Raw genomic sequence first — 20364 nt, 5'->3', positions numbered from 1 at the left:
GCTTTGATGGGATAGTTTGGATTTTTTATTGTCATTATCACTCAACAGAACTTGGTGTAATCTGTAAGTCTGAACAGTCCAAGTAAGCACCAACTGTGTCTTCAGAAAAGTGAGGGTGATTTCTCTGTCGTAGCTGCTGCACTTTCTGACACAAACGGCTGACGTATGGCATAAAACACATCACGGAACACTTAAATCAAACATCAGATCTTGATGAACGTATAATTCAAGTTGAAAATCTTTACTGATGTACATTGTATAATTTGTTGCGAACAAAATGATGTAGCAATGGTCAATGGAAACCAAAATCATCAGCCCATCGAGGGTTGGATTCAAAATCACACCCAAAATCAGAGTACAAAATTGAAATCACAGGCTGATCCAACTTACATGAATGTCATCATGGCAACTCATGATGTGACTCAGTAGTGTGTATGGCCCCCACGTGCCCGTATGCACTCCCGACAACGTCTGGGCATGCTTCTGATGAGTCGGCGGATGGTGTCCTGGGGGATCTCCTCCCAGACCTGGATCAGGGCATCAGTGAGCTCCTGGCCAGTCTGTGGCGGTACTTGGCGGCCTCTGATGCACCGATACATAATGTTCCATAGGTGCTCAGTTGGATTTAGGTCAGGGGAATGAGAGGGCCAGTCAATGGCATCAATGCCTTCGTCATCCAGGAACTGCCTACACACTCTGGCCACATGAGGCCAGGCATTGTCCTGCACCAGGAGGAACCCACTGCACCACCATAAGGTCTAACAATTGCTTGGAGGATGTCATCCCGGTACCTAACAGCAGTCAGGGTACCATTGGCTATGACATGGAGGTCTGTGCGGTCCTCCAAGGAAATGCCTCCCCAGACCATCACTGACCCACCGCCAAACCGGTCATGCTGGATGATGTTACAGGCAGCATAACGTTCACCACGGCATCTCCAGACTCTTTCATGTCTGTCACATGTGCTCAGTGTGAACCTGCTCTCATCTGTGAAGAGAACGGGGCGCCAATTGTGGACCTGCCAATTCTGGTGTTCTATGGCAAATGCTAATGGAGCTCCACGGTGCTGGGCTGTGAGCACAGGTCCCATTAGAGGATGTCGGGCCCTCATGCCACCCTCATGGAGTCTGTTTCTGACAGTTTGGTCGGAAACATGCAAGCCAGAAGCCTGCTGGAGGTCATTTAGTAGGGCTCTGGCAGTGCTCCTCCTGTTCCTCCTCGCACAAAGTAGCAAATGTCGGTCCTGCTGCTGGGTTGATGCCCTTCTACGGCCCTGTCCAGCTCTCCTCGTGTAAGAACCGGTCTCCTGGTACCTCCTCCATGCTCTTGAGTCTGTGCTGGGAGAAACAGCAAACCTTCTTGCGACCGCACATATGGATGAGCCATCCCGGAGGAGCTGGACTACCTGTGCAACCTGATTGGGCTGCAGGTACCGCCTCATGCTACCAGTAGTGACAAGGACACTAGCAGAACACAAAACTAAAGAAGAATCAGTCGGGAAGTATCAGGAGAGAGCAACTGTCTGTGGCCACCACATGCAAAACCATTCCCTTTTCGGGGGTTGTCTTGCTTTTGCCTCTCCATTGCACCTGTTGTCTCTTTAATTTGCACCACAGCAGGTGAAATTGATTCACAATCACTTGTGCTTCCTAAATGGACAGATGGATATCCTTGAAGTTTAACTGACTTGGTGTTATAATGTGACGATTAAGTGTTCCCTTAATTTTTTTTGGCAGTGTAATATCCTCTAGTCTCCACAGTGAACGGCACTAAGTCACTACCATAATATTGCATTTCCTTTTATTTTTTGTCTCTCCTACAAACCACTGACCCAAACAGCTGTTGTGATACCGTGTAGGAACTCTGGACGGCTTCTTCTAACAGGGGCCATGCTGACTGGCATCCACTGTACGTAGTGCACTTACTATTGATAAGAACCTCACACAACCCCACTTAAATAAATCTGAACTATCCCTTTAAAAGTACAGATTAACCAAAGATGAGGAGTGAATCTATAAGTTATATAAGTTTTCTGATGCTTTAAAGGGTTTGTTTATGTCAGAAAGCTTTTCTTGAAGAGGGACCAGTTGATAATTTGGGTCCTTGTTTAATCCAGTCATCAAGGCTACCTTTGTGTATCAGGATGAAAATCTCCAACAAGATTAAATCTAATGTTTTTATTTTTCAGAGTCACAGGCAGCAGAAATAAATTGAATCAATACATTTTTAATGAGTGCATTTCATGCTTGGAGTAATAATTAATTTGAATATCATTAGCAGACAGTAAGTAATTTTCTGTCAAGTGAAATAATTGCAATAAAGTGACATTCATCAAAACAGCCAGGAAGTGGAACAGATGTGTTTGGTGCTCTTAATGTTTTCTGCATGTGTTTTTAAAACTAGATTTCTGTAAAACAAGTGTCTGTCTGTGTAGGTGCATCTGTACACATCTGAGTGTGTGTGTGTGTGTGTGTGTGTGTGTGTGTGTGTAGTCTTATGAGCTTGTGTGTGTGTGTGGGACTGTGAAATTGATTGTGGCTGGACAGGAGGCAGGCAGGCAGGCGTGTGGTGGTGCCCAAGGGGCAGGACAGTGCTGAGTGAGCAATACTTCACCTGCATTGGAGACACACACAGACACACACAGACACACACAAACATCTAAACTTTGTCGCACACACCGTGACCATTAAGATTTACTCTCGTCATCCAGCTCATTGATCTGAGGCAGGAACAGAGAGAAAGAGAGAAGAGGGAGAAGGCCTGAGAGGAAAATAGAAAGGCAGAGACAAACAGAGACGTCTTGACGTAAAGATCGACCTTGAAGCGACAGTGTGAATGTGAGACGGAGAGACTGAAGTCACCTCAGGCTTTGTCGGACACATCTCTGTTTGTGTTTCCTGCTCAGGCACTGGGACAATATCAAAGAAGCTAGTCAATACCTTTATTCTGAAGTTGGACCATTCTCAGGACAAACTCATGTGTTCTTTGAACCATAGTAAATGTTTTAACAACAAAATGCCTGTAATTTGTTTATCCTCGCTCATATCAACGAATGAGAAAACAGTAACATAAGTGGGGTGAAGGAGTAAAGACAACAGAAGAGATGATGTGAAATTATGCACAACCCGTATCTGGTACAACATGAAGCCTTAAGCCGAGACAAAGACTCCTGTTAAAGGCTCCCCATCATCTCTACATTAGACATGCTGGAAACGTCTTACATCTTTTACCTCATGCACCTTTCTGACTCTGCACACCGATGCTTTATGTATGACCATGTGTGTGTCTGTGTGACTGGGATGGCTGATTCTTCTATGCCGTCCAGCTGTATTGAAATCACCGTAAATTCTTACATTCATACAATACATTTGTAACACTTTTTTTCTGCATCCTATATACCAGTGCGACCAACATACCAGTATAAAATGCAGAGAGAGGTATTTTATTGTGTCACAGTATTTTAACCAGATGATGCCGCGATAAACTAGCTAAAGCTTTGTCACGGACATGCACTGCCGTGATCGGCAGCCGCCACCCTCACAACAATCAACGTTACCATAGGCTGAGCTTAAATATGGCACCGGTAGACTCCCTCTTATATTCCGTATTTGACTGTAATTCCAGTTCTTTTAGGTCACATTAGCTAAACAAATATGTGGCTACAGTAACAGAAATTTAGTCTGCAACAAAATAAGAAATGAAGAGCAAACAAACATTTGTACAGTTTAAAGGAATTCCTATCGTCCAATTATTAGTGATACTAACTTAAGCTAGTTATCCCGACTATCTAACTTTCCTTGTGCTTTCAAGTAATTTTCTGTGAAGGGCAACAATAGTTATCGTACCCACATTTACATAATGGTTAATCAGGACTGTAGAAACTGCCCAAACTGTTTTGGTGGTGCCCAAACATTGAAGTCTTATATGGAACCGAATTTTTGGTAAATCCAGTAAAGTTTTGCGCTGGTAGCACCCACAACCTCAACTTCAGAGCGCTTCTCACTGGCGCTCACTGTTGCTTGGTTACGAACATTGTCTGGTGGCACTTCCACTTCCCTCAGTAGTGTCTGTTTTAAATGTTCTGTATGCTTAATATTTGCTTTTATTCACGGAAATTTTATCAAGAAAACATAGAAAACAATGGAAAGGAATCGTGTCCTGGCATTAGCAGGTGTTGAAAATAGCCGCTGCCAGCAGAAAAACAACCATGAGTGGACACAGGCCCTTAAGCCTTGTGTGCAGCTGCAGTCACATCCAAAAAAGCCAGACCAGTATTGGGCCTTATGACCGAAAACGTTTTACATTTTCTGGATAGACCTAGAATTGTGTCACGATCCTCAATAACACCAATGGTAAGATAGGGACTCTCTCTTTTGGACAGTCTCTCAACAAAGACATTCACTCTATTGGATCGGTTACACACAAAGTAAATGACAGAAGCTATTGTACAAAAGATGGGTTTTAAATCCTGCCTTCTATCCAATTCCCCCAGACGTGGCAAATTACTGCTTTAGGTAGGTATACCTGTCAGATTGTTTCTTAAAAGCTACAAAAGCTACAAAATCTGTCATTTGAAAGTGCCAATTCGGACACTGGAACAATGTCGAGGTGTCAGATAGGATAAGAGGTTATAACAAGCACGTTGTTTTCTATATACTGTAGCCCAAACAGGTCAGCACAGTACAAAAGGTGAGCCAAAAGAAAAGTGACAGAAATAGCTAAAACTGTCATTCTCTGCTAAGTTTGCGTCGGATAATCTGAATTTCATCTTCCCCCAGAGAAGGAAACTACTTGGCTTGAGTTTAGAATAAAAATCAGCGAGCTGAAATTGAAGGCAAATGTTTGTCACTTCCACTATTTCAACAATCTAACCTTCCCCCGGCATTATTTCAATGTCAAACTGTAACCTCTTTATAAATATGCCTCCTTCATGTAATACTCTTTAGAAGGGCAAAATGAATTTTCCCACTTTTCGTGCATAGAGTTTATATTTGCATTTGAGGACATTGTGCTCATTTCCCAAAGTCTCAGGAGACCGGGCTGCAAAGCGGAGTGACAGATTGTCCTTCTTTGCCTTGTGGATTGCTTTGGCAAAGGTAACCTGCTGACGAGAAACACTCAGTGCGATAATAATTCCGACGAACAGAAGTATTGATAGTTATTTATGAGACAGGTCTCACATTAAACAGTCTCATAGATTAGGTGTAAATGGATCAAGACTAAATGGTGTAATATAGCGTTTCTGCAATATTGCCTTTTCAAAGACTTACTTCAACCCATGAGGGATAATAACTCATGGGCAGGGAGGGAGAGAGAGAGCTGCCTCTTAAGTAGTTGGGCTCTTTATAAATGTCACATGCTTCCTCTTTAATGAACAGGGGTTAGATGCAGAGCACATGTACATGCTCACGCTAACAAACACTCCAACATGTTAGCATTAACATAAGCAGTTCCAAGATATCGTGAGACACAACAATAGAGGATTTTTTTTTGCAACTCTTTATGGGAGCTTTGAAGAAGGATATGACTCAACAAGTGCTCTATTGTCGCTTTTGTTTGCTCCCAGGAAGGCTTAACAAGAGAGTATAATGCTCTCGTATTGTTCTACCCAAACGCCACACAGCATGATGAACTTTAAAGCACTCAGCTCCTGTACAGCCACACTTCTGCGTGCAGCCCACACACAAACCGACTGACTGACAGTGCCACACAAAGCCACAGAGGAAACTGCCTACACGTTAGAAAGCACTGTAAACAAAAGCGACAGACTTGGCGTGTAAAGATCCAACAAATGAATCAATATGCTGAGTGAGCAGTGGCCTCCAAATAAAGTGTTTAAATGTGACACATGTCCAAAATGAAGAAAATAGTTCCTCTCATAAACAAACATTAAGGGAAAGAACGAAGCACAGGCACAGAGTTTATTAAGGAGATTAAAGCTTCAAAGGCTTTAGCCACACCTTGTGATTATTGACGGATCTGCAGAAATAATCTCACACAGGTCAGGAAACACACGAAGAAGGCGGGGGGTATGATGCAATGAGGTAATAAAGGAAATAAATCCAAGGACACTGATGCCTTCAAACCTGAGAGGAGTCAAGAGAGACAAATGGGACATGAATGGATGCAGATGAGATGCAAAGAAGCATGACATCAGAGGAGGCGATGCAACCGAGAGATGGAGAGACGGACGCATCAAAGGATGAGTAATGCCACATTTATTCCTCTCCTCCATGTACTCCATCTAACTTCACTCCATTCTTGCAGAATGCAAACAGCTCTCCATCAACATGAGATGAGACTGTTGCATTTCCCCGTGTCACTTAAAACAGATGTACTGTTATGGCTTCGTCAATAGCAAAAGGTATTTAGATGAAACAAAACTGCAGCTCATTTAATCATTTTCTCTCGGCAACACACACTCTTACTACTTGTTTTATAGGATCACTCAGACGTCTCTCTCAGTTTCATAAAACAAGAGTGTATTTGTTCATCTCCGGGCACTTTGACACTGATATGATTTCTTTTCTCCTTCAGTCTAACCAGGATGACACGGATAAAGATGTCCTTTGCAGCACATCCAAACAGGAAGAGAGCAAAAAAGAGCTTTCAATTTTTCCATCCAATCCCCACCAACTTTGTTCCCACGTATCCAGACATCATGTGTGGCAGAAATTACTGTAAAGCTTTGTGCATGAATGAGCTTTGGACTAGCTCAAGTGTTATTCTTCTCTTAACACGCACAATGACGTGTCAATTGTGTTTTTGTGTTGCAGTGGCATTCATCAAACCAGCTCACACTTCACAAAAGCAACCATTACAGTGATGAAAGGGCTTGGTTTTAAATCCTGCCTCTCTCTGCCTCAGCTGTTTCCCCCTCTGCTCCTCAGACTGTTCAGCACTGTACCCATCATTCTTCCTGTCCAATAAAGTGATGAGTGCGCCGTCCCCACCTTCTTCCAAAAACCAAGTTCTGCACACAGCAGAGAGGAGAAAAACATGAGAGAGAAAGAGGCAGGGGGAAAAGCTGAAAAGACAAATACATGGGTAAGAACAAAGGAGAGGAGGAGGAGAAAGGGATGAAAGAAATGTGTAATTTAAGGAAAAGGGAAAACTGTAAATAAATGCAGGTCTGTATTATGTAAAAGTTCCTTTATAATTTGGTTAACAAATCACAGGATTGTTACAGATAGAGCCACAAGGCTTGTGCAATGTTTGGCATCTGCAGGTAAGAGACACCTCATTGTCTCTATCACCAAGGTACAGAATTAAAACTTCACATCAACATCACTCTCTTGTTTCAAGGCTAAGAGGCAACAAGACAGCAGCCATGCTTGTTGTTCTGTGAGAATGTACTACACAGTGCTTTGAGCTAAATGCTAATGCCAGCATGCAAACATGGTCACAATGACATGTTTACCATGTTAACCATCTCAGTTTAGCTGAGGCTGATGGGAATGATAAAAACCAACAGGAGTCTTGGATCAATACAAATTTCGACCTCACTGTCATGATGGCTAGAGAAACCCATCCATCAGTTGCTGAGACAGTTGTTAAGTCCCAATAACAAATATCAAACTTTTTAAGTCTATTTTCCCTCCTACCTTTATCACACTTGGTTCAGCAACTCTGACACCCCCATGAAAAAGTAGAGAGAGGTCAGGTGGAGCGACACGTTTCTTTATAAAACAAATACAAACACTAGCGCTACTTTACGTATGTAATCTACAATTTCTAGTGATGTTCAAAAACAAGCTCACCGTATCCTACTTCCTGTTGGCACACACATCCTCATGCCATTTGTGTGCTGCAGGTGTAGCCGCTAAAAAGTAAACACTCTGCGGTACATCTGCTCTGTTATCAGCCCGTAGGCTATATGTAAGCACAGTGTTAATGAGTACCGAGACCAGGTGTCGCTGTTAACTGCAATACAAACACAAAAAAGCCCCCACACATAACTAAAAGCCTGCCTTGATCATCCCACTGACCTGATCTGTGACGACAGCAGCGTTGTGTGTTGTTTAAAGTTTACAGGCAGGTGACACACAAGCCCTTGTTACACTACGGTTCCGCCTCAGTGCTGTAACGAAGCTCGGCTGTCATGTAGCCTTTGCCATTTTACATTGGATTAAGCAACGCCGGAATAAAGCTGCCCCCAGTGTGTTTTTAAATAGTGTTTCGGCGTTCCAAAACATGTGCAAGGTGTAAACAAACAGCGCATGCTTCAAATACACACACACAGAACTGTTCCACCCTGCCGGCTCCGCTGTTTACACAGACGCCTCTGTTACACCTCTGTTCCTACCTCTGATGCCGGCTGAGAGGTGGAACGACTTCGCCTCACCATTCCGCCTGCGGCTCAGGGGTCAGTTCACTCTGTGGTCTCATAAAGGACTGCACTAATGTGTAATCAGACGGACTTTTGTTGTAGAAAAGTGATGGAAAACGTATAAATGGTGAGTTCTCCTTTTGCACTGAGCGACAATAAAGTAGCAGCTTGACGTGTTGCAGTTTATTTGCCTCACAATTGCACGTCCTGCAATGTGACTATTGCTCATGCACACATCACAACTGTGATGGTTAAATGACTTACCGTGCAGCGCAATTGTTGACATACTTCAGTCTGGAAGGACTCAGTGGAGCGATGACTGAAGTAACACACTGACATTGGCCAAGAGTCATGCTGCTAGCTTGGCTGCAAACGTCACACATACAGTCATTCAGAGGAACACTATAATGTCACACATACCTTTACAAGCAATGTGACCTCCTAACTCTCACTTGGGCAGAAAATGTTAGAGAAATGTCTCTTAAATAGGCAGAAGGCCAGTGTGACTTTTACATAACAAAGACGCTGGGTCCTTTATAAAACTGACACCAGTATATTAAATTGACAGAGCATTATAAATTACGTACAGTGCATGTCTAATAGAGGCTTAAGATAGAGGGACAGACTAATGTTAAGGGGAGGGGGGGAGTCACAGAGAGGGAGCGCACTGTGCTCCTACAGTAAATCAGGCCTGACGGAGTGACCTTTGATAGCCCCAGACAGAAAAGGTTACATGAACGGTGGAGAAAATGGGCCTATCTGTCACTTACCAGCTAGCTATAAATGATGTTGTGGGTCTGTGTGTACATGTGTGTGTGTACAAGTGTGTGTGTCTGTTTGAGGTCAAAAGAACAAAGAAAACTGGGTGTATCTTTCTTCCATTCAAAGAATATTAACAATAAATCGTTCCCTATAAAAAATCACTTTATATACCCTCTCCTTCATACCTACTAAAGGATACCGTTTTCTTTGCTGCTGCATATTAGCACCAGTAGATCTGTTATACAGGCTGCAATGCGTATGTCATCAGATATAAAACCTGTAGTTATTTTTACCAGGGAATGTGAAATACAGTATATACAGTAAGTAGGTTATACGCGAGTTGAAATGGCAAGAAATGCATCACTTTCAAACAAATAAATATCCACTTTGCTCCTGTGTTTCTCTGAACAATACAACACAACAGTGGTACAACCTTTACCTAATTCATCACAGCCTCCGATGTGTTGCATTTGCTGTATTAAACATTCAGTGTCAGGTAGGTCTTTCGCTATAGGAGCTGTGCTCTTGTTCTAAGACAGTAAACAATTCTACACACTACAGCAGCAGCACCAGCGCATCGCTATAAATAAAATAGAACCACCAACACAAAGTGTGCTCATCAGTTAGTAATCTCTGACCACAGCAAAAAGCAGCATAAAATTAAGTAGCATTTATCAGTGGTTCAAAAACACGATTACACATAATTAGATTCACAATCATCAGCACCTCTAAGGCAGTTTAATAAGTAAATGCTTTGTTGAAGGGCATGAAGGCTTTGCACAACAGCTCACCTATTATTGCCAGCAGCTCTAATTTACATCCCTGGCTACACTAGTTGTCCATGCCCTTGATACTCCCTTAAGTCCCCTATGCCCCCGTAGTGCCAAATGTGCTAAATTAAGCTTACTGTATTTTACAAACCTCAGCGACCCATGCTATCTAATAAACTACTAATGGAGGGAAACACAGGCATCTCATTAGGCGGCTGCCAAAAGACACAGATACACACACACACACACACACAAACACTCACTTGAAGCAACTTTCCTCTGGCTGGCTGGCTGGGAGCCGGACATTAATGATGTTCCAGCTGGTTTTAACAACTATTTATTTATTGAGGGAGTAATTTTGCAGTGTGGGGAATCTGATGAAGGAGTTTGGGGATTCTTTTGTTTTTTTGTAGTAATCAACCTGCAGTGTTTGGAGAGGAGGCAGAGGAGGGGCAGGGCTTTTAAATCACACAACTGCACGTACGCACACACATAGTTCCCTAAGTAAACAGAAGAAATATGGGGGATTTAAATGGCGACTCTGTGACAATGTGCTGTGATTGACAGCAGAAGGAGGGGGCTGATGGGAGGATTCTGTCAGCGACTGATAACAGCTGTCTGCTTCACTCATGAGGGAGACACACAGAAAGTGAGAGACAGAGAGAGGGTAGCAGACACACACACCTAAACAGATGCACCCTTGCATATATTTCCAATTAAAGTTGCTGCTTGCGTCATTCGGAAGTTACGTAACGCATAAGCAAAAAAAGGGAGATTACACAGTCCATCATGTAAATTTCCATCAGCACAAACAATCCATCGTAGCCTGACACTGCTGCTCTGTGCCCCTGATGATAAACAGAGATGCAAAGTCACACATGCACACAGGCGCGCGCACGCACACACACAAAGAGAGACTTATTAAACATTCAACGGAGCGAGTTTGGGGTAATGAACGGGAGTCAACAATGAATTATGGATCATATTCTAATGGTTGACTTACCCCTCTCATTACTGGCATGCTTATGTGATTGGGAAACTAATGATTATGAGCTTTATTAGAGAGGGGAAAGAGCAGGAGAGGGCAGGGGCTCAGGTTCCCAGGACACCCCCGGACTGTTTCACCTGAAGGACCGAACACAGTGGAGGAGAGAGACAAATTAAGATGTGTGAGGATAGAGACTATTTTAGGACTCTGGACCTACCAAGGTCTTAATATTCAGATTAATTAAAGACTTTGGATACCATCCAAGGTCTTCAAATTATTCTGTTATTTATAATTTGTGTGACTAACATTAGTCTCACACATCTCTGAATCTTGCTAAGGACATAACATCTCAACAGATCATTAATTAACATGTTTTCACTGTCCTGTCTGTAGTTTGAGTTTGTTCTGAAGGGGAAAAAGTTAGTATCACATAATGAATTCCTCTCTGCAACACAAAATACATTTAATAACGGTAGTTCTGCACCAATCTGCACACACCGACAGCTCCAAACTGATGTAATACATTGGAGTGCATGCATACCCACCCGCAGGCATTTATCACCGCAGTGGTCAAGGTGGAGACATCTCACGCAATCCATCTCTCAGCTTATTGGCACCAAAAGACCTGCTTTTATGCTTCGCCCAGAGATTTATTAGCAACTAAAGGCTTGTGTGGTTGTGTGTGTGTGTGTGTGTATGTGCGTGAATGCATACATTAGCAGCATATGCACACCTCACAGTCTGAAAGGGATCAGGTTGATGTGCTTATTGACACCTCACCTCCCTCTCGCTTCTTCCCCTCCCCGCGTCCCTTCTCCCCACCCGGCATCCATCCATCCCTCAATCCATCACCTTCCTTTAAAAGCCTGTTAGGAAACCCAATACCTTTCATTAGCACAAAAAGATTAGCTTTTTAGCGGGAGACGTGTGTGTACGTGTGTGTGCGCGCGTGTGTGTACGTGTGAGCAGTAAAACAGTGGGTGGGAGGGATAAATAAAGATAATCAAGAATGCTTGTGCCAGACAGCCACTTAGCTTAGCCTACAGTTAGCTGAGCATGTTCAAACACAAGTACACAATTACACACGAGGCATTACACACATCACAACACAGATATTGGAGGGTTTAAAACAGTTTGAAGAGTTAATTCCAAAATAAGATACCCAACATTAGGGAGAGCCGAAATTGACTCCTATAAAACGTTTGCTAGCATGAAACCAAAGCGGATTATGGATTATAATAACATTTATAAGTGCTCTTAATTCCTGTGCTTGCAAAATATGCATGGTTTTGATAAACAATCATTAGCGTGGTTTAAATATCAACTGATGAATTTCAGAAAGCAAGAATTGGGATGAAATATCATTAAAGACTGAAGCTGGATATTGATGTTTGAATTTTCACATGCTCGATTGAGATCGATGCTTATTGTAACGTCTATGTTTGTTTGACCCAAGAAGGACTTTCAAATGTACTGCCTCACCCAAAGAATTACGTTTTTTATAGAACTGCAGTAATGGACCTTTTAGGACACTTAGGGGCAGAACAACAAGCTACCATCACAATATTGATTATCACCATATAAAAGAAAAATGGTGAATGGACTGTACTTATATAGCGCTTTTCTAGTCTTCTGACCACTCAAAGCCCTTTTACAATACATGTCAAATTCACCTTTTCACACACTTATGGCAAAGGCTACTATGACAATCTCCACTCAGGATCTATAGACATTCATACATGTAAGGCTATGCCTTCAGGAGCATTTAGGGTTCGGTGTCTTGAACCCCCAACCTTCTGATTTAGAGACAACCGGCACACTCTTCCTAAGGCTCTGTTTCGGTCTCCACCTACTCCTGAGAGAAATATCTCTTCAGCTGCTATATGGTAAATGGTAAATGGCTTATACACTACATGTCTCATTCTCACATCCACACACTGTTGGCAATAACCTAAATGTCAATCACCAAACAGGATTCTCTGCTCATTCACACCAAAGGTTGTGCCTTCATGAGCAACTTGGGGTCCAGTGTCTTGCCCAAGGACACTTCGGCATGTGACTGCAGCAGTCAGGGACCCCTAACCTTCCACCTGAGAGACGACCAACTCTACCACGAGTCACAGCCCTGATAAATGTTCCACGATTTTCTTAAGTTAACTTTTTCTGCTCTTGGTACAGGATAGGCAGCATACCGTACAGTGGTTTACCAAAGCTTTTTTGAGTAAAAAAAGATAACTTTTTGCTTCTGAAAACTAATTTGATGAGAGCAGTAAGACTGAATCAAAACAGTTACGTTGCAGGCTGTTAAACCAAAACAATTACTAAAAAACTTTTAAAATACTGTAGAACTGAGGGGAACTGCAGCATTTGGTTATTCTGTGTTTAACACCTTTACCACCTTTCATCTGATCTACTTTTAATTTACAAAAAAAGATTGGCACATATTTAAATTGTTGTGATTTATTGAAGCAGTGTGCGTTGTTGGAACATTTTAGGGCACTATTCAGACGGCCTGTGCATCAGGATCCTCCATTGTTTATGGCTTTATACAGCAGTGTGTCATGTAGTTAACTAAGTACGCTCTCTGTCTTGGATTTACAACATTGCCAAGGCAGATTATTTTACATTATGCATTTCCATTTTAAGATGCACAGAGTTGCATGTATAATTAAAGCTTAATTCTTATACTAATATGTATGCCAAGATGTCTGGTTCAGTATGTGCGTGCAATGTTCAACTGCGTTTTAATTCATTCATCAGAAAGTACGTAATGAAACACGCACACTCTGATTGGGCACATTTTGAGTTATACTGAATGACTTTCAATCAGTAAAAACAATACCAATGCATTTCCCCTGGGATAAGATGGCAGCCCTATTAATTTGTCAGACAAACACACCGTAGAGCACACACACACACAAGCAGAAAACACATAGTTATTTAACCCACCAGTTCCCTGGAGAGAGGGTCTTTAACAGTAACAAAGCAGTGTCCAATCACTTACATGCTTCTCCCTGGTGCCTCCTCTTTCCATAGAAACAATCTGGAGAACAAGATTACGCACACACACACACACACAAAACATACATGCACAACTCTCTCACACACACATACATGCCTTCCACTAATACCCATCAGCTTTTGGAACAGTGGAAAATCTATATTTCATCTGAGAGGCTGAGGTGTTTGTGCACACGCTGAGTTTGTTTGTCATTAGGCCTAACCCCTGTGGCTCACCTAATCAGGTTGCTGTGTATGTGTGTGTGTGTTTAATTCTGTCTGCGAGGGGTTGACTAAAGGGAGAATATGACTTTGTGTGTGTGCGTTAGGTTGAAAAGTGTAAAGGAGTGAGAGGCATGGGAGACAGAATCGTGCAAACACACACTGGAGGCCGAATTAAAGTTATCGATCGACCGTGGCATGCTCTCACACAGAGATCAAAGCTTAACCCTGATCGATGGCATTTGTTTGTTTGTGTGGGCATGCGTGCGTTTTTATGCATCATCTCAATTTCCATCTTTCTAGAAAACTGTATTAATATTCTTAGACTTTACAAGTTTTAAACCCAGGCTCCATCTTCATTATAAAGCTCTGACAAGTTAACAAGTCAACAGCCATTCTAGGGGCTATACAAGGCACAGCTGTCCTCTAGGCAAAATGCTAACATCATTATGCGAACATGCTCACAATGTCAGCACACGAAGGGCCTGTGTCCACTAATGGTGTTTTTGCACTGGCAGCTCCTGTTTTCTCTTCAAATACAATTCAGTGTTTTCAGCGCTCAGCGTCCATAGCTGAAAAACGCACTCGGCATCAGCTGTTTTTTGTCACTGCGCTCTCAGTTCATTAGTAGTAGTTCAACTTTTGGATTATTCCTATAGATTATTCTACATGTTATTTCTGAGCGATATTTCTTTTCTCAACCTTTTTCAATTAATTTCAAAGCTTTTTGTTTTGCCTTTTCTTAAATCTTTTTGCTATTGGGTCCTCACTCTCTGATTATACCAAACAGACTGATAGAGCTTACAATTACTGCATTTGATCCAATAGTTGTCTATATACTTAACTGGAAAATTGCAAAATTTGGGCTGCTGGTGGCACTGAAGGACAGTCAAGTAGTCAAGTTATCATCTGGGGACAATGAATGTCTTGACTTAAGAGGTGGATCAAGCAACCAAACAACTAATCAAATTGAGATGTTAGAGTTATGCTTCTTGCCAGCATGGCTAAAATCTTCGATTAGCCGTGGCAGCAGTGTTGGTCTAGATTGAGGAATGAGCTTTCTTTACCCAGAGGGAGAGAAGCATCTGCCCTGTTGAAGTTTTCTTAAGCCAGACATTTAACCCAACCAAAGATTTCTCTGCGCAGAGAATTCCCTCTTTGGCAGTCAAGCATCATAAAAAATAGTAACATCCAAGCGGCCCCTGCAGCAGACTGCACACTACATGATAACTGTGTGGAGGGCAGTCTGAAACTCTGTTCTCCTGATCAGCCAACCCTGCCTGTGGCCTGAACTCTACACTCAGCTAACAATTACTCAGAGTTTCCCAAAGAATTACAGAGCATGGCTGTCTACTTTTCATACAAAAACACGAGAAGAACAAGCGTCTTTCTGCTCATAAAGACATCAGACAGCAGCACTATTAACCTATATGCAACATTAAACTAATTGATAGCTACGGTAATAATTACGAACGAATGGAACCAAAATGACAGACAATCAGACTCTGTGCTTTACAATCTAATTCAACAGAGTGTAATCTCAGTCCATCATTTCCCCTCCGTCTACCTTCATTAACACGTCTGCACGTGTCTGATGACCAGGAACTGTCACAGCCGATCAGACAAATAAAAGGAGGGTGGTGTTACAGTTAGTGTGTCAGTGTGTCTAATTCACTGCTGCTCGTTCTTGAACATATTTTATAAGAAAAATGGAAACATTAAGCTCCTTTCACTTCATTTGGCTAGACCACTGAGCGTGAAAAAGATACAGGGTACAGGATGGTTTTTGCTCTTTATCTAATCACAGTTTGGGGGATTCTAAAGGAAAATAAATGTCTTTGAGGTGAGGCAGCTCTGCTCAAGAGATTTACTTTACCGTTTTTATCGAGTTAAAGAAAGTTAGATGTAGAAATTTCCATTCTTTCTGCCTGCAGTGATTTTAAAATAGTATCCACCACTGAACATGGCCAGATATGTGTAATTTATATTTGTTCAGAGGTTACCCTGGTGTATTTCACTCCTTCTTTATTGTTTTATGGTCTTAATATCTCTGAGGTGGGCACATGATGATAAATCAATAGAAACAATACTTTCTCTCTGTGTCAAAGACCAAGGGAACGTTCAGTGTGTGTCTGAGACTGAATGTGCAAACACACTTCTACTGGTTTGTGTGTACTGATATCTGTGTGGAAAACCTATTGCAATATGTTTACTGTATCCCCGCAGTGGAGTTATGCCTAATCCAATTCAGCTATTGACAAGAACGCACATAATGCATGCCTCCCCAGAGTTATATGGGTATTCATAAGCAACAAGAGGATGAGGCATGGGAGAAATTTTGAATTAGACCATGGGGGGGGGGGGAATTCTCTCTGGAGTCTGATAGGGAAACAGCCCCATCTACAGGATTAAAGTGCGACTGAAAACCAGAAAAAAACCTCTTTGTACAGGGAAGGTTTGTATCTAACTTTAAATTCTGGTGTATCTCTTTGTCTCAGCAAAACTTAATGAGCCTCCTGAGAGTATCACGCCCAGGTGAGCTTGCTGTAAGAGGAAACTACCTGTGTCTACCACAGCACAAAACAATGCTGTCTTTTTTTCTTCTACAAAAAATACTGTATCTGCAGATTTTGGAGGGGACACTGCAGTACTTTGCCAGTGAAATAAGGGTGTTAGCTTACATAGTGAGAGGACTTAGTGAACAACATCCTGGAAGTGGTCAGCATGTGCTCAGCATTTCCGAACACAAGTTGCTGGGGTCCTCTCAACGGGACGGCACGATCACGCACGCACTTGATACACTCAGAGAAGGCTCAGGACTTAAATACACAAACACACACACATGCTGGGAGATCGGCCTTGCTCCTTAACCTCCTTCCTGTGTACGTGAACCTGCCTCTCAAATATCACTGAGTCCAAACAGAGGAGAAAGACCTTTCCAGAACAAAGGAGAGGTTTGATAAGGAAGAGCTTGCTGGTGACACTACAAAGAGAACCTCTGCCCCCTGTGGCTTGTCCGAAAAGCCCCCCCCCCTCTTCACTCATTTCTTTTATAGGACAAAAATACCAAGGACGACGAGGAAACAGAAGGGTGCAATTTTGAAGTGGGTCAGATTGGAGTGATGAAAGGGGAAAGAGGGAAGTTGTAGAGTGGAGTGGAAATGAAAAGAGAGAGAGGAATAGTAACAGGGGGTTTAGCATGAGGGAGTAAAAGGGATTAAGCAGAGTCACCTTGACAAGAGGGGTCACGTATCATCCAAACTGCCTCTCTTTGTCAGGTGCCAAAGGTGTCAATTAGCTGCTTACATTTTTACACATTAAAACAGCAAACTGCATTGTACTTTACATTAGCATCAGATAATAGGCACACTTAAGTGGGGATTGCTTGCTCTAACAAACTCCAAGGATCTCAGCCAATAGTGCTTTTTGTATGTGTGTGAGTGTGTGTGTTTGTGTGTGTGAGTGTGTGTGTTTGTGTGTTTCCGAAAGAGCTGGCAGCCATGCAGAGGTATGGAACAGATGTGTGTGTCGGTCATTACTGTAATCGCTCCATTTACTTCATCTACCCTGGGAGGGACGGCTGGTCAGCGCCATCTGGACACATGCACACAGGCACATACATGGCAATCACCAGCCATGGTAGGATCTCCTGGGTAGTCAGCCAGCAACAGGAGGGAAGCTTTGAAATGATCATTACATGTGTGTCTGTGACAGTGTGTATGTGCCGTCTTTGTAGCTGTCTCAATAGCTCTCTTTCCCTGGTGACATTTTTCTCCCAGCCTTTCTCTTCTTGCTTTTTCTCTGCCTCCCCTGAGTAAGACTGTCTCAGAAATACTGTTGTTTTCCCCAGAGACTACAAGACAAAAAAGGCCATCGCGAGCAGCACCAAAGTGGGGACTTGTTCAAGACATCCAGTGCCTGAAGAGATGACGGTCATCATGGCATGTGTGTGTGTGTGTGTAAGTGTGCAGCTGAGACCTCAAGCTCATCTACATGTAATTTCCTCCCCTGACTGAGGACAGGGAGAGGGTGATGAGGAGAGGGGTAGAGGAGCGGTTGAGGGGAGACACAGCTAGCGAGCCAGGCTGAAGCTTCGGACTCAAGAGCGGCAGACTGATCGTCAAGCAACACGTAGTCATGGCAACGGCAAATGGAGAGAGAGAGAGAGATTGAGGAGGAGAGGTGGAGAAACAGAGGAGGAGAAAAGAGGTGAGGGAGAGTCTTCAGGTTAAAAAAACATCGCTGAGAGATTTTTCAAATAGAGTTTAGCTGTTGCTTTGCTTTGCTACAGTGGAGCAGAATATTACAGCCACTTACAGGTGATATTTCAGTTACAGTCCAGAGCTGGGAGTTTAAATATTGCCTCAGGATACGTTTTTCCATTTGCCCTAGTGCTCTTCCTGTTTACATTACTCAGCAATGACTGTTTGGAACTACTCTTGAATATTTATCACCGATAGCTGGCCAAGTGCAATATCTCTTTCGGCTGATGCTCCTCTGCTCCTTCATCACTCTATTCTCTGTCTCATTTGTATTCTGTAAGCTTAGTGCCCCTCCTCATTCTCCACCCCAGCATATACACCCTCTCCTTTTTCCCCTCTTTGTCTCTCCTATGGCTTCCTCTCCTGCTTCTCTTGTCCCCCCGTCGTCCTACGATCTCTTTTTCTGGCCTCCATCCCTCCATCCCTGCAGAGCAGAGCTGACATTGGGCATGAGGTCAGAGAGATGGGCAGTCATGCTCCTGCTGTCAGCAGGCTCAAATGGGCTTAGATACAGTGTGTCTGCGGAGACACCCAAGGGACACCCTCACTTGCCTTAGGCTCTGGACAGTCATGCACACACAAGCCCCTCACTTTCAATCACACACTTTTGTAGGCATATAATAGAACAAACACACACATTCATTTATCAAAACAAAAAATGCACCTTTACCTATCATATAAAGGACGATCCTTCAGCTACACGACACACAGAATTAATGTTTGTAAAAAGGATTTGTGTAAGCACACACACAAAACGTACACACAAGGCTTGCACATATGCAAACAGAGTGAAGCATGGAATTACAGATTTCAGAAAGGACAAATGCTCTTGGAACACTGCCATGGATTACTGGCTGGTATGGCCAGTGTTGTGAACAATAGGAAATACCCACTGCTGATCAATGCTGAACACTTATGTTAAAAATAAAGACATAAACCTCCAAAGCTCATACATCCATTAAGCATATACGCATCATGTGAAGAGAAAATCACTTCCAGCTACAGTGTCTAATGTTTTCAAAGCTACCATAATGCAAAGGGTGATTACAGAGGATCATGTGGCTGTAGGAACAAGGAGATCTTGTATAATCTAATGGGGAATGGTTTAACTACATTCATAGACTATGCTGGAGTTTAAGAGATGAGACATGTTACAGCCATGAATCAGATTTTTACAAACCCTCTATTGAAGGAATGTTTATATCATCTATTTTTACTGGAGGCATTGCGTAACCATATAGGCTAGATGTATAACTGTAAGGGAAGAAAGACACTCAAATGTCAAACATCCCACAAAAAGCTCTGCCTTTTCAAGTCAGCTCATTTTATAATACATCCATGAATTAAGGTTTCATTCAGACAGTTAGGGACCTTAAAAGGGTAATCATTGCTGTGGTATTTTAAGTAACACAGTTAAGGAAATGTCCCATTTTTCTATGTTTTTATATAAATGGCATAACATGTGTAATAGGATGTCATGGCTGGGGTCACTTTGGATTACAGTTGAAAGATGTGGTCAGACACATTGTACCACACTGCCCCCATGTGGCGATGATGTAAACTGCATAGGTAAGTAGAGGAGAATACACACAAGGCCTCTTCTAATTTATCTAAGTTGTCTAAAAGCAGTTGTCACATGTTATTTCAAATCTTGAAAGACTTTGATTAATGCAAAATGTATGAATCAAACTGTTCTATCATTTGGCACACATACACGGACATACAATGAGTGATTTCCCAAGTTATACTACTGACTATTTGTCAGTAGTTCTTTAAAAAGATGACCATAGGTGTAATATTCTGACCTGTCCTGGAGGTGTCCCTGTAGTGAGGTCTCCTCTGAATGCTCAGGTTACAGGATTGGGTTGCAGGCCATTCAGGCTACACAAACAGCCTCCACCATGCCCATGCTGCGTTGTCACAGTGACACGTCAACCTATCCATCAAGGTGTGTATCACTTTTCTGGCTTATACTGCTCAGAGCTGAAGAAAGGAAGACACACAAAGTTGGGACAGAGGAAAGAGTGCATC

Source organism: Semicossyphus pulcher, unplaced genomic scaffold (assembly GCF_022749685.1).
Source record: "Semicossyphus pulcher isolate SPU_LCO1_2020_fin unplaced genomic scaffold, fSemPul1.0.p SCAF_7, whole genome shotgun sequence".
In the NCBI taxonomy this organism is placed as follows: domain Eukaryota; kingdom Metazoa; phylum Chordata; class Actinopteri; order Labriformes; family Labridae; genus Semicossyphus; species Semicossyphus pulcher.
The sequence above is the reverse complement of the archived record's forward strand: the minus strand, read 5'-3'. Positions refer to the sequence as shown.